Raw genomic sequence first — 13,333 nt, forward strand, 5'->3', positions numbered from 1 at the left:
TTCTGTTAACATCTGAAGCCTGTTAAAATTTATACAAGGATCAGAAGTATATTCAAACTCAAAATTATAGGTTCTTTTTCCCCCTTAAGCATCATTATCTTAAATACAGAATGGAGCCAGACCGGATGGAGAACTGACACAGAATTACCCTGCACATCTTTGTCTGGACATCTGATCCTAATGAGAGTGTCTGACCCACACCTGTCAGTCTGCCCTGGCACTTTCTTAAGATAAATAAATATAGTGCTGATGTCTTCATACAATTTTAAAAATTTCCCCAGTGAGTGCCACATTACAGATTCTGCATTTTTTTCTGGTCAAGATTGAATAACCAAAATCAGATTACTCTTTTCTATGAAACCACCCCCTTTCTCCCTCCCAAACCCTGTAAATCTACCCATCTAGATCTAGTAAATCAGAATCTGCATTTTAAAAGGATACCAAGGTCACTGCTTGCTCACTAAAGTTTGAGATTCACTGTTTTGTATAAATTTCTTCTTTTTTATATCTACTATTTAACATTGGAGCAAAATAGTCCATTTGGTAAAAGGAGGAAGGACACCAGGTTGTCTTTTGTTCAGCTGCAACATTCAGATCATGAGTAAAAATGAAATTTGTTTCCATGGGATTGAGAGTGTATTCTGTATGAGGGGATGTGATAGAACTTTTTAAAATTTTTAAATTAAAACAATCATATCCTAATTATTGTCAGATATGTATTTTATTGACGAGTAGATGATGAACAATGCTGTGTTAGTTTCTGCGGCACAGTAAGGTAATTCAGTTGTACACACATAATACATAGATATATATATTCTTTTTCATATTCTATTTCATGCATGCTAAATTGCTTCAGTTGTATCCAACTCTTTGTGACCCCATGGACTGTAGCCTGCCAGGCTCCTCTGTCCACGGGATTCTCCAAGCAAGAATACTGGAGTGGGTTGCCATGCCTGCCTCCATGGGCTCTTCCCAAACCAGGAATAGAACCTGCATCTCCTGCATTGGCAGGTAGGTTCTTTACCACTAGCACCAAATGGCAAGGCCATATTCACCCTCACTCCAGTGATTTCAAAAGAAGGAAGGTGAGTAACAGGAGAGCCTCTTAGGTAGCTGTATTGTGTTAGGCTCAGAGAGGAGGATTTATTTGACCTTGTGAAGAACTGCTGTGGAAAGCCTGTCAAGTTCCTAATTGTTGTTTGTCTATTTTCTTGTCTTCTAGAGATGGTTTCTAAAGTAGTGGTTTAAAAAATTTGCAACATGCCCCAGGGATCTCCCTGAAGACCACTAACAGGACAACGGCTTGGGCAATGCAGAACTTAAGCCAGGGTTTCCATCGGGTGTGTTGATGCCTTTATTTCATTATACTTTGACTCAACCCCTAATGGATTCAGCTTCATAAAGTCAGAAAAAGAGAGAAAGAAAAGCAATTTATTCATGTTTTCACTGGAACTCGCTGCAGACATGAAATTTCTCTAAAAATGCAAATCATTTGGTGCAACACAAGAGAAACTTGGTAACTAAAGCTCTTAGAGGAAAGCCCTTTCCCAGAGCTAATGTTCTTCCGCCCAGTGATTGAATAAATCGATCCATTTATTACAACATCTTCACTTAAGTTTTTTTTAATCCCTAGATGAATGTGTCTAAGGGTACTAGAGGACTTTTCTTTATCACTAAGAAAATTGACTACACTTGTTAATTTGGCTTTTAATCTTAGATATAGCAAAACAAATACCATAAACAAGTGTACAAGAAATCAATATAGATCTGTTCAATATCAGATTGATCAAAAAAGGATTTAGTAAGATTGTAAGATGTAAAATGCCAATGTACAAACAAAGCCCTTACTTATGTAATATGGCTTTAGACGAGCTCTGGATCCGAGAGAAACTATTTCTGAAAACAGAAATGGTGTGCTTTTGTTGCATTAGAGAAAAATCCCCAGAAGGCCTACCTATCCAAGGTATTTAATGTGAATATTTGTTTTTAAACGATTTCTTGTCTTTTGTCCAGCCAATCTTGTTAATTCACAGAGCACCCTATCGCAGGTTTTTTTTTATGTTACATAAAGCCAAAATTACACTTAACAAGTGTAAGGTTGGTCATAAAAAATAGATAAAACAACATTCTTAAAAGCTCAGATATCACAAGGAAAGGTTGTCAGCCATTCTTTTCAGAGAAGGTGAGGACAATGAGAAATAAAAAGTATACACAAAGACTTCTGAAATGCTGCTTAGACCACCTCTGGGTCTAAAACCATAGGTGTTTTGTAGAACCCAAATAGCAATCCAATTGCTCAGTGAACACTTTTGATTAAGCATATTTTAAATTCCCCTTGTATAAAAATGAGTGAGAAGAAGATGAATGTTACTTGACTGTTCAAATGACACAAATTTTGAACAGGGCTTTTCCAAAAGTGGGTAGAGCTTATGTTGAACACACACTGTGTCTGTCTACTGGTAATCCCTTTTCAGTTGTCATTCATTCAACAGATATTCACTGAGTACCACCTGAGTGAAAAATACACATTTGAGAGTGACATGCTGGGGTCCAGTTGGTAGTAGTGTTCAGGTTAGATGGATTCAGGAGTCCATGGCTGGGGAGAGGGTTGTAGTGGAGGACTCAATCTATAATCACAGCACGATTCTCTGCACCAGCGCCCGGTCTTCAGAGGAGAAATGAGAGTTTTATGTACAATTTGTTAAAGCAATTAGTAGTGCTATATGAAAGGAGAGAAGGTTAGCACTCCCCCAGACAAGGATGGAAGAGGTCCTCAGGCCTGACAACACGCATATGGTTAAGTCAGGACCCCTGGTGGCACAGTGGTAAAGAATCCTCCTGCCAACACAAGAGACGTGGGTTCAATCCCTGGGTCAGGAAGATCCCCTGGAGGAGGAAATGGCAACCCACTCCAGTATTCTTCCCTGGAGAATCTCATGAACAGAGGAGTCTGGTAGGCTACAGTCCAAGGGGTTGCAAAGAGTCGGTCAAGACTGAATGACTAAACAACAAACAACTATGAGGGAGCAGAGGGTCTGAAAAAAAAAAACCAAAAAAACCACGAAGACATTAACAGAATACATATAAATGCATTTAAGTGCTTGTATCAGGGAAAATAAGCCTGTTGGGTTTCCCATGGTCAGACTCTGATTCTTTGATAGGTTGATTGGTGGGTCAAAAATTTGAGGAGCAGAGAATCTCTGTGTCAGAGTTTGTATCCTTAATGTGTGTACATTACACACCTGCACGTGTATTTTGACTTACAGATAAGAAGTCATTTTTGAAAACATTTTTGTGGTTTGAATATAAATATGTAATCACAATTTTTTGTAGTCTTCAGATTATAGACTCGTCTCTTCTGAAAAGTAATATATTCATCCCTGTGCCTTGCATGATGTCTTGGAGATAGTATATATGTAATGTTTCCTGAATGAACACAGCTTGTAGCTTGGGATTTACTTTTAAAAATGTGACAGGTGATAACTGGAAGTTTGGGGTTGACATATACACACTACTGCATATAAAATAAATAACTTATGAGGACCTACTGTATAGCATGAGTAACTCTACTCAATACTCTGTAATGACCTCTATGGGAAAGAATCTGAAAAAAGAGTGGATTATGTGTATTTATAAGAGTACACTTTGCTCTACACCTGAAGCTAACACAACATTGTAAATCAACTAAACTTCGATACATTTTTAAAAAAATGCAACATATCATTGCCAGAGAAATGGATAGATGCAGAAGATGCAATACAGATGTACAATGGAATATTACTCAGCCATAAAAAAGAATTAATGCCATCTGTAGTAATGTGGATGGACCCAGAGAGTGTCATACTGAGTGAAGTAAGTTAGATAGAGAAAGACAAATATCATATGACATACTTATATGTGGAATCTAAAATATGACACACGTGAACTTACCTACAAAACAGAAGCAGACTCACAGACATAGAGAACAGACCTGTGTTGCTGAGGCGGAGTGAGGGAGGATGGACTGGGATTTGGGGATTAGCAGATGTGAACTATTATATACAGAATGAATAAACAAGGCTCACTGTATAGCATAGGGAACTATATTCAATATCCTGTGATAAAGCATAATGAAAAAGAATATAAAAAAGAATATATATGTATAACTGAATCACTTTGCTATACAGCAGAAATTAACACAACATTGTAAATCAGATATACTTTAATTAAAAAAATCTCAACTCTGCTTATACTGAAAAAGTGTGATATAATAAAGAATTGCTTGGCACAAAGTAGATGACCAATAAATATCTACTGAAAAACAGAATAAATGACTTATGTCTGCCCTTCAAAGCTCAGGTGAGAGCACAAAATATAAAGACAAAACTATTGGTCTGAAAAGCCAGCTAATTAGAAAAAGTTCTCCAGCAAGATCTATAGATAACTCTTTAATGAATACATAAGAAGTACTCAGTTTTAAAGAACTTGCTTTCTTCTTAAATATATTATTTGCTCATCTTTCTAGAAAAGCAGAAAAAGTCTAAATTCTTAGTTAATATATCTGAAGTGCTTCAGAGAAGAAAAGGGATCTTTATGCATAGTTGCTAAAAATAATTTAAAACAGTTAAAGCTGAAAGAACTACTTATTTTCCGGAGGGGAGCATTATACTCATTTTTTAAATTGAAGTATGGATGGTTACAATGTTGTGTTCAGTTATACATACGTACATTTTCCCCAGGTTATTTTCCCTTGTAGGTTATTGCAAAATATTGAATATGGTTCCCTATGCTATACATTAGGTTCCTGTTGGTTATCTATTTTATATACAGTAGTATGTACATGTTAATCCCAACCTCCTAACTTATCCTTTTCCCCCTTCCCCTCTGGTAACCATAAGTTTTCTATGTCTGTGGGTTCATTTCTGTTTTGTATATAAGAAAAAAAACTCACTTATTTAAAATTTGTTTATTTTCCCTGGTGGCTCAGACAGTAAAGAAACTGCTTGCAACACAGGAGACACAGGTTCAATCCCTGGGTCAGGAGAAGGGAATGGCAACCCACTCCAGTATTCTTGCCTGTAGAATTCTGTGGACAGAAGTTACAGTCCATGGGGTCGTAAACAGTCAGACATGACTGAGTGACTAACACTTTTACTTTAATGAAAGAAGGTTTAAGCTACACAAAGTATCTTAATTTTTATGGATTCCATTGTTTTAAAGAGCAAAGAGGATATGGAGTCACTTTTGTGCATTTCAGTTATGTAATTGCATTAGGCATAGAGGAGAGAAAAGCGGAAGATAGCAGAATTGGAAGACTGTTTTCCCTTACTACACAAATAACCTTCTCCTTTCAAGTTTACCTTCTTTGGCTCTCTTGCACTGTGGCTGGGGGAAAGAAGAAGTACCATATTTCAAAACTGACAATTTATACATGGAAAGACAGTAAAAAAATTATGTTTTAATGAATGAGAAGATATAAAAATGATGACAATACATATTCAGATGACAAAAATTACTGGAAAAGGATTATTTTTTTATGGTTAATCCCATTAAGAATGAATTAAGTGGAAGAAAAATATAAAATTATAATTTCAGTGATCAAATTTTAAAAATGGCCACATCAAATTTATAAGTATATATATAATATATAATTAATATTTAATTTATATTTAATATATAAACAATAGGAATATATAAATGAATATAATATAAATATATTAAAATATGTATAATATAGATACAAAGTATATATATGTATACATATATATATTCACTGCAATTTTTATTTAAGAAACTGGGAGTAAAAACCAAATACTTCATGCAGTTTAAAGTTGTGTGAATCTGTTCCTGCATCTTGCAGCATTTCATCATCTGTGCTGGGAATGTCAAGTGAGTTACATAACAATTTGAGTAGAGTCCCTTGTAGCTTTACATCTAAACCACCTATTTAAAAAACTTCTCTGACACAACCTTGCCCTCATATCTCAGCTCTCTGTCACTCATGCTGATCTGTTTTCTTATTTAACAGATGAGATAATGCTGGAGAAGATGTGAAGAGAAGGCGACCCTCCTATACTGTGGTAGGGAATGTAAACTGGTACAGCTACTATGGAGAACTGTATGGAGGTTCTTTAAGAAACTAAAAATAAAACTACTACATGACCCAACAATCCCACTCCTGGGCATATAGCCAGAGAAAACCGTAATTTGAAAAGATAAACACACTCCAATGTTCACTGCAGCACTATTTACGATAGCCAAAACATGAAACTGTAAATGTCTATTGATGGAGGAATAAAGAAGATGTAGTACATATACACAATGGAATATTACTCAACCACTAAAAAGAACAAAATAATGCTACTTGTAGCCACATGGATGGGCCTAGAGATTGTCCATACTAGGTGAATTAAGTCAGACACAGAGACACAAATATCATATGATATTTGGTGATGTGTATCTCCAGATCTCTGGCTTTTTTTATAACTAGGTTGTTTCTTGTATTATTGTTGAGTTTTAAGAGTTCTTTGTATATTTGAATAAGGTTCTTTATCACAAGTGTTTTTTGCAAATATTTCCTCCCAGTCTGCAGCTAGTCTTCTCATTCTCTTGACTATTATTTTTTAGTACATATGGAGTTGCTTCATTCAATGCTAATAGTGTAACAGTGTCTCACCTATAGATGCACCATAATTTAACCAGTCACTAAATGCCTTGTTGAACATTTAAATTGTTTGCAACCTCTTATAGTTACAATACTGTAAATCAATACTCAGGCATTTGTAAGGCTTTTGCGTTTGTTCTTCCTTCAGTCTGGATTGTCCCTTACCCTTCCCCCCACCAAGAGACGCTTCTGTTCACTGCCTTACTTTAGCCAGGTCTCTCCTGAAATGTTACCTCCTCTGAAAGGCCTTCTTTATCCATTCTATCTAAAGTAGAATTGTCCTATTCCATCACTCTCTGTTCATACACAGTGGGATATATATATCATATTTTACTGCATATTACATTATAATGTATTATGTCATGTTATATGCTTATGTTTGCAGCTGTCTAGATTCCCCTCTAGTGAATAAGTTGCATGAGTGGAGACTTTGTTTTATTTGCTGCTGTATCTCCAGTGCCTCAGACAATGCTTAGCACATAGAGATGCTTAGTAAATAGGTGAAAGAATGAACAAGCAAATGAATGAATGAATGTATTGAATAAATATAGAATTATGGGTCAAAGCTGTGTTCACTTTAAATTTCTATAACTGCCAGACTACTCTCCCTAGAGGTTGTACTTAGTCTTTTACCAGTAATACATGGGATATAACTGTACCATCACATGCTCACCAAACATATTGCATTATCAAAATTGCCAATTTGAGAGCTAAACATTTCTTCCAATACTTTTCATTCACATTTTTCCTATCATGAGTAAAGATCAGCATTTTTTCACTTTTTAAAATTTTACACAATTTTAAAATTCACTTTTCAGTAAACTCTCCATATCCTTTTTTTTTTTTTTTTTCCATTAAAAACTGGAGTTATTGGTCTTTGGCTTACTGATTTATGATCTCTTTTTATAAAAGAGATGAAATCTTTGTGATATTTACAGATTTTTTCCCAGGTACATTTCAAAACATTTTTTAAAAAAAACTTGTTTTTGGTATGTTGTCATGTAGTACTACTTTATTTTTATAAAGGCATATTGCTAGTTCTCCTCTTATGGTTGTAGAGTTTGGTTGGTTGCCCTGTGATCTCAGGTCTCTAGTGAGCTCAAGAAAAATTTATTTTGCAGATTTTGTAATTTTGCTGTTGCTGTAAGGATGAGAATGACATTCTTTCTAGCTTTCTACATTTAAGCAGAAGTTTAGAAGACTACTTACTTTTACATATTAATTTTGTATCTAGTTATCAAGTTCTGTTGTTGTTTATAAGGATTTTCATTTGCTTTTCCTTGGTTTTTCAATTAAACGATCATATCTACATAAATAAGCATGCACTCTTCTCATCCTTTTCTAGTTCTTACATATCTTCTTTTTTTTCCTACGACAAGGTTAAAAGATAGCCATGATAGTGGGTATCTTTATGTTATTATTGTCTTTAATGGAATCATTCCTATCATAGATAATGAATTTTATTAAATGTATTGTGAGCTCCATTGGAATAATCAAGTGATCTTTCTCTTCAGTTGTTCATGCATTCAGCAAATTGGTGAAACATATAATGTGTCTATGTTCTAAGTTTTGGGGATACAACACTGAGGAAAGAAAATGGAAAAGAATCTTGTTGTCATGGAGTTTATATCTCTAGAGGTTAAAGACAGACAGTAAACAAATAAAACATGTTATGTCAGATGATAATATATGCTACAGGGGAAGCAAAGTGTATACCTGCAGGGAATGTATATACGTGTGTCGGGGGTGGTTTGCAGCTTCTACAGTATGACCAGTGGGTGGGAGGGAGGTCCAGACCCATCTGGGGATACACAGCTGACTCACGTTGCTGCGCAGTGGGAACTAACACAGCGTTGTAAAGCGATCATCCTCCAACTAAAAAAGCATGACCTGATGACATCCGACTAAAATTCTAAGGGAAACAAGCTTTGGGAATATCCTGAAGCAGCACCGCACAAGCAAAGACGAAGGTCCTGGAGTGGAGGCATGCCTGGTGCGGTCCCCACATGGGGAGAGGAAGAGAAGCCCAGGTCAGTGAGGGCAGTAGGAAGATGATCAGAGAGGTGACAGAGGGCCAGATCATGCATGGTCTCACGGGCCACTGTGAGCGCCTTAGCTTGTACTCCATGTGAGATAGGAAATCGTTTGGAGGGACTTTAAGCAGAGAAGTGACGTAATCAAACTTTATTTTAAAAGGATAACTCTGAAAACTGTCGGGTAGACTGTGCAGGAAGCTATTTTAACAGTCCAAGCAAGGTATAGGATGGCTTGGGCCTTGCTGGTAGCAGGGAGATCGTAAGACATTACATGATACTGGATACATTTTTAAGGAGCAGGATTTGTTGGCAGACTTGATGTGGATGTGAGGAGACTAGGGATGACACTCAAGTTTTAAATTTGTACATGAATGGGCTTCCCAGGTGGCACTAGTGGTAAAGAACCTGCCTGCCAATGCAGTAGACGTTAACAGACGTGGGTTCGATCCCTGAGTTGGGAAGATCCCCTGGAGGAGGGCATGGAAACCCGCTCCAGTATTCTTGTCCATGGACAACCCCATGTACAGAGGAACCTGGTGGGCTGCAGTCCATAGGGTCACCAAGAGTCAGACAGGACTGAGGCAGATGAGCAGGCCCGCAAAGTGAAGCATTCATTAACTGAGGCCTGAAAGCCTAGGGGGGCACTCTTTGGGCTCATGTGAAGTTAAGTGATGAGAGGATGGCTTTGCACCTTCCAAATTTGAGATGTCTGCTAGATATCCAAGTGAAGATGTCAAGGAGGAATTTGTGTACAGAAGCCCAGAATTCAGGGGAGGGCTCCAGGCAGCATACATAAATTTGAGCATTAGTAGTGAATAAATAATACTTAAGCCATGAAACTGGATGAGATCAATAAGAGAATGAGTGCAAACAGAAAAGGGAAGAAATGAAAGCTTGAGCCATGGGTTACTCTAACATTTAAAGATCAGGTAGATTAGGTGGAATAAGCAAAGGAGGCTGAGAAGGAGTGGTTAGGGAGGAAGGAGGAGCCAGTAAGGTAAGCCACTGAGAAGAATATTTAGAGAGAGAGTGGGAGTAATCAACCCTGCTCAGGGTTGCTGATAGGTCAGATAAGATGAGGAGGGCTGAGAAATGACGACTGGGTTTGGCGATGTGAAATGCACTGACGAGCTTGAGAAGAGCAATCTTGGTAGAAGGTGGGACAGAAACAAGGGTTCGGGAGCAAATGGGAAGACAGTAATTACAGACAACTAACATAGATGATTCTTTAAATTGTGATAAAGTGGAATAGAGAAATGGGACAGTAACTGGTGAGAAGCTGTGAGGTCAAAAGACTTTTTTTTAAAGATGAGAGAAATTACCGTATGTTCATATACTGATAAGAATGATCTACAGGCCATTTGATGCAGATGGAGAGGGAGGGGAGAATGGTTGGAGGTAATGGCTTTGAGAAAATGAGAATGGATGAGACATAGTACCCAGGAGGACAGGTTGGCCTAGGCTAGGCGCTTAACAGTCAATCCTCAGTAAAAGGAGAGAATGTACATTGAGCAGAGATGTCAGTGAATGAGTAGATGTGATGATATTTCACTGAAGTATTCTTTTGATTTTTTTTTTTAATGAAATAAGAAATAGGGTCATCAATTGAGAGTGAGGATGGACAAGAAAGTGTTGGAGGTTTGGGTAAAGGGGACAAAATGTAACATAATTGTCTAGGGAAGAGAGAATGAACTCAGGGAATATAATGATCAGGGTTAGCATTAAGGGCCCACTTGAGGTTAGTGATCATGAATTTAAAACGAGGCCAACCACTTGGCTGTATATTTTTCTGCAGTGACATTCTGTGGTAAAGATACAAATAGGAAGTAGGCAGAAAGTTCAGTTGTTAATGCAATGGTTTTACCAGGCAAGTACTCAGAAGACAGAGAGGTAAGGGATGGATCACAGACTTAAGTTGCTCTCATTAAGTTTCCAGCAATGTCAACCTTAACTTTGATCCCGAGTGTCAGCATTTCCTGCTCTTGCTTTCAAACTTGATGCTGGTAGATTTCTTCCCCCAAACTAACATCTCTACATTGTCAAGCTTTAAGTCTCACAGGGGAATTCTAATACTTTTACCTGTTTCCCCAGTTTATTAACTTATCTTTTATTCCTCTGTCTTTAAGTAGCTTAAAGTCTGTAATCCATCTTTTGTCTCTTTATATAGGTTGGGTAATTTCATAGGTGAATGGATGGGAGGATTATTCCAACTGTTTTGAGAAAGGGGCAGAGATTTCCAGGAATTGGATTGCTGCTCACTTTTTGGCCTTTTAGGATTAGTCTCAGAAATGTCACAGCACCTGTGAGTGTATTATTTAGCATTCTGATGTATTCCAATGAGTGTATGATGAGGCTCGGGTCTAGAGAAATACATGCACCATTTCTGAATTATGGTTTTCTCAGGGTATGTGCCCAATAGTGGGATTCCTAGGTCATATGGTAGTTCTATTTTTAGTTTTTTACACTTGATCTTAGCCAAAAGGCTGAGAAGCGATATATATATATATATTTTTTTTTTAGTTTTTTAAGGAACCTCCACAGTTTAATTCATAGTGGTTGTGAATTACATTCACAACAATTTACAACAATTTACATTCCCACTAACAGTGTGAGAGGGTTCCCTTTTCTCCACACACTCTCCAGCATTTATTGTTTGTAGATTTTTTGATGATGGCCATTCTGACTGGTGTGAAGTGATACATCTTTGTAGTTATGATCTGCATTTCTCTAATAATGAGCAATACTGAGCATCTTTTCATGTCTTCACTGGCCATCTGTATGTCTTTTTTAAGAGAAATATCTATTTAGGCCTTCCACCCATTTTTTGATTGGGTTGTTGCTTGTATGTTTTGATACTGAGCTGCATGAGCTACTTGTATATTTTGGAGAGTAATTCTTTGTCAGTTGCTTTGTTAACTACAGCATTATTTACAATAGCCAGGACATGGAAGTAACCTAGATGTCCACTGACAGATGAATGGATAAAGAAGATGTGGTACATACATACAATGGAATATTATTTAGCCATAAAAAGGAATGCAATTGGGTCATTTGCAGTGATGTGGACAGACCTAGAGTCTGTCATAAAGAGTGTAGTAAGTCAGAAAAACAAACATCATACATTAACACATATGTATGGAATCTAGAAAGATGGTATAGAGTTGCTGTTTGGAGAAGAGGAGTAGAGATGCAAATGTAGACAAGGGACATGGGGACACAGTGGGGGAAGGGGAGGGTGAGACAAATTGGGAGAGTAGGATTGACTTATACACACCACCATGTCTAAAACAGAGAGCTGGTGGGAAGCTGCCATATAGCACAGGGAATGCAGTTCAGTGCTCTGAGATGACCTAGAAGGGCAGGATGTGGAGGACGGGAGGGACATTCAAGAGAGAGGGGGTATATGTATACACATAGCTGACTCACTTCATTATCCAGCAGAAACTAACACAATATTGTAACGCAGTTATACTCCAACTAAATAAATAAATAAATAATGTTCTAGCGGAAGTTGACTTGTCTGCCATCTTGAACCTAGTTGATTCTAACCAGTTTTTGTCACGTCCTCAATGGCTACGTCATTCTTTTAAAGGTTGTGCCCTGCCCCCTTCCTGTCTCTTTCTCTGTATATTTATTATGTGAAGCAAAGTGGAGGGGCAGAAGATAGTGGGATTTTTGAAACTGAGTTTCTGAAGGCAGTGCAGTTTTCACTATTAAAAAGGTCTAGGTTTAATGACAGGAAAGAGTAGCTAAGATAAGATGAATGACAAGGTCACTGAAGTAGAGGAGGCTAAGAAAAGGAGAGGAGAAAATGCTCAAAGATCATTATGTGTGGTAACAATGAACCCGGAGCTGAAAGCTTCAAGGGATGAAAAGGAGAGACATGGAGACAGACGACTGCAAACCATAAGAGAATACTAGAGATTTATAGGTAGGGTTTTAGCCTGCAAAAAGTAGCAGTAAGGTCAAGGTTACTCATCATATCTTTAGGCTCAAAGGTTCCCAAGGATAGGGAGGAGAAGACTGCCATCCCTTGAGAACACAGCAGAGAAGGTGATATCTTGGGAAGACAGCCAGGTTTCAGTTAGCACAAGCAGCAAAAAGAATACTGGGAGAAAAGGTGGTGGGTGTTGCTTTTCTGACTGTGGGTTTCTGAGGACTCAATGAAAGATTTCAGGGTTTGAAGAGAATTAGGATTGGGGACAAATGGATATATAGAAAACCTTATGGGAGGACAGTTTTGGGAGATCAGGATTTTTTGTCATCACTGACAGAATGGGATTCCTCCTGATAGCCTGCAGATTGTGGGGGTAGAGCTGGGAGACTGGGCCGATGCAAGGGGTTTTGCCTGGAGCTCACAAAGATCGGCTGCTGTCTCTATGCAGGCCAACTTTGACGTGGAAGGAGAAATGAAGTGACATTATCCAATACCTGATCTCTGGATGAATAGGGGAGCCCTGGGATCCGTCTTCACTCTTACAGTGGGGTCTGAGGGAAGGCCATGCTCATCCCAGTTGCAGTGAGTTATATTAACAGATCTCCTAATATGGGCTGTCTTCACGCTCCTGTTAGAAACCTCAGTTGGTCATGGCATGGTATTCTTTTAAGAGTCTACTTGATTCTGCTTATTCAAACTTTTGTAGTATTGTTTGAA

General features: G+C 37.8%; 1 protein-coding gene and 1 pseudogene across 1 annotated transcript in view; one reads left to right on the top strand and one right to left on the bottom strand.

The window, feature by feature from the left end:
• The window catches only part of TTC29 (tetratricopeptide repeat domain 29), a 253,090-nt gene that overhangs the window by 13,510 nt on the left and 226,247 nt on the right, over positions 1-13,333 (bottom strand). The gene's annotated exons all lie outside the window — the stretch shown is intronic.
• Positions 2,717-2,820, top strand: LOC133058212 (U6atac minor spliceosomal RNA; annotated as a pseudogene).

This window comes from Dama dama, chromosome 5, assembly GCF_033118175.1.
Source record: "Dama dama isolate Ldn47 chromosome 5, ASM3311817v1, whole genome shotgun sequence".
NCBI classification, from domain to species: domain Eukaryota; kingdom Metazoa; phylum Chordata; class Mammalia; order Artiodactyla; family Cervidae; genus Dama; species Dama dama.